The sequence below is a fragment of the Bison bison genome, unplaced genomic scaffold, assembly GCF_000754665.1.
Source record: "Bison bison bison isolate TAMUID 2011002044 unplaced genomic scaffold, Bison_UMD1.0 scf7180017864495, whole genome shotgun sequence".
NCBI lineage: Eukaryota > Metazoa > Chordata > Mammalia > Artiodactyla > Bovidae > Bison > Bison bison.
In genome coordinates this window covers 8,433,530-8,435,998 of record NW_011495054.1, presented here as the reverse complement: position 1 = coordinate 8,435,998, position 2,469 = coordinate 8,433,530, and the positions used below count along the sequence as shown (strand labels likewise).

Below are 2,469 nucleotides of genomic sequence, written 5' to 3'. Positions count from 1 at the left end.
CTGGGCTGTGTGCTCGTGAGGAACTCACTCCTCTGTGAGCCTCAGTTTCTGTGTCGTAAAATGGGGACAACCTCACTGACCTCATAAAATTACTGTGCACACAGGATACAGCTTGGAGTAGCCTCCAGGAAGTGGAAGCACTAATTACCGAAATGATGAGCCCTGAGAAATGCAAATTTTAGAATCAGCCATCAGCTTGCAAAGTCCTGCCCTCTGACTGCACTTCAGGGTCAATGGATACTTGAGTTCTTTCCCAAACTTGCAAGGTCTGCCTCTGCACCCCCACCCACCCCTGCCCAGGCATCAAGCGGGATGGCAAAGGTCCCTTAGACCAGATGGCCTTGGCCTCCAGTCAGGCAGAAAGCTCATCCCAATCGTCAAACTCAGAGGCTCACAGGAGAAAATGCAGCCCTCGACCACCAGGGGCAAAGTGTCCCCCACAACGTGGCCAATAGCGCAAAGCAGACTGACATGGATGAGACCTCCAAGGACACTGGACCAGTGCTTCCTCCTCTAGACATGGAGAAACTGAGTCCAGGAGAGGGGAAGGAACTCGTAAGGGCATTGAGGGAGCTGGTGGCAGAGCTGGGTTTAGGGCCTCAGCTGGAGGCCTGCCCAGAGCAGAAATCACTCCCTCCAACATGCTCACAATCTCTTCTGCTTGTAGCCCTGGCCCCCACGCCCCCGACCCTCAGTGGAACCATTTCCTTAAAAACACAGCCATTCTGGGTGAAAACCCCTGGAGAGAACATAGAACATCTGGGTTTAATGAAACAACGAACACAAAAATTGCAGGTTTTTACTCTGAAGGCTTTTGGAGGGGGCGGTCTATACCCACTCTCCCCTGAAACAGTCATCTGAATGTGTAGCTTTCAATGGAAAGAGGGTCTAGACAGAGCTCTCTTCAGGTCCCCACAGGGGTCTCTGTGAGCGTAAAAGTTCTGGGCCTTTCTGAGGGATTTCATGTGTATGTCTCCTTACTCAGAGACACTAGAATGTGCAATCAGCCTGGAACAGATCCTTTCAGCAACAGCGGGACGTGCCACACACGGAGACACACACAGACACACGCCCACGCTCCCCGAGGGGGGAGGGGCAGCAACAGGTCCCAGCTCTGAGACTGCCCTTGGTGGCTGGCTGGCTGCCACCGTGCAGGGAGGGCCTTTTTGGTGGTCAGCACTGCCCCCAGACACCGACACCCTCAGCACACACGGAGGCACAGAACCAGGCCAGCCCCCTCCGCTGAGAGCTGAGTGCTCAGAACGCAGAGGTGAGGCAGCCTCGGCATTGATGGGGTCCCAGGTGGTGGGATGCAGAGTGACATGGGGGGGATGCACACACACACACACACACACACACACACGGCCGCAGCCTCACTCATCCACACACAGATTCATGCCATCCCATGTCACACACACAGACACAGCCAAGGGCTCACTCATTCACAGATTCCTTCATCACACAGATACACATCATAATCAGAAAACAGATAAACACACAGATGCATGGACACATAGAGATACACTTAGATATCTCCAGGGAGATGCGTGGATGTGCTCAGATACACATACTCACAGCTACACGTCCTCACCCACACAGGCATGTGCGTGCACACACACACACAGACACACACACACACAGAGTCCAGGTATCTAAATGCTTCCCTAGGCACCCATCACTATAGATTCTCTTGCTCTGTGAGAAGTCATGAACTATTAACTCTGAAGGCTAGACTGGGCTAACCCCATGGAGAGTGAAGGGTCAGAGGGGCAGCTGAACCTTGACTAATTCTCACCTTCCTGCCAGAGTCGGGTGGGTCGGGGGTCAGGGGACCCCGCCTGCCAGGAGAGCACACACACATGCCTACAAGTGGACTTAACCCACTGGCCTGGGACTCTCAGGGAGGGGTCCCCTGGCTCCTAGGGATGGCTCCTAGGACTGAATTTAGGGGAGGGGTGTGTGCAGGAAGCTTTATTTTCCCAAAGTGAATTTTCCCCCCTTCCGGAAGTCTGGTCCATTGCCTGCAGCCCCATCGGGGCTTCCCCGACTCAACAAGCCCTGGCAGCAGCAACCCCCCCGCCCCTCCACCCCAGGTGCGTTTCTCACCTTGATGAGACCCACCCACATGCTCTTCCACAAGAGGGGACCCTACCGAGACACATCCAGGTATGCCACCCCCCCCAGCCTGGGGGCCCTCAAGCAGCAGTTGCTCCCGTACACAGCATAAAAACACCCAGTGCCCCCCTACCCCCCTTACTCCCACCCCCAAACTCACCTGCTTCTAGCCCTGCGGGAGGTTAGCCCCCACCCAGATGGGCCCCCCACCCCAGCTGGCCACGCGTCCTTTGGAGACGCTTCCCTGGGGGTGGTTGCGGCGGCCCCCTCCCCCGGGGGTCGCGCCGCCCGCCTCCGCCCGGCACTCACCTCCTTCTTGACCGTGCGCAGCAGCCTCTGCCGGGTCTCCGCCTC

At 56.5% G+C, this 2,469-nt stretch overlaps 2 protein-coding genes across 3 annotated transcripts in view; one reads left to right on the top strand and one right to left on the bottom strand.

Moving 5' to 3' along the window:
* The window catches only part of SGSM1 (small G protein signaling modulator 1), a 74,786-nt gene extending 72,323 nt beyond the window's left edge, over positions 1-2,463 (bottom strand). For both annotated transcript variants that reach the window (XM_010828695.1, XM_010828696.1), the window contains exon 1: positions 2,425-2,463. The gene's annotated coding sequence lies outside the window, so the exon portion shown is untranslated. The remainder of the gene's footprint in view (positions 1-2,424) is intronic.
* PIWIL3 (piwi-like RNA-mediated gene silencing 3) overlaps positions 1-2,469 on the top strand; it is a 60,546-nt gene that overhangs the window by 18,550 nt on the left and 39,527 nt on the right. The window lies entirely within an intron of this gene.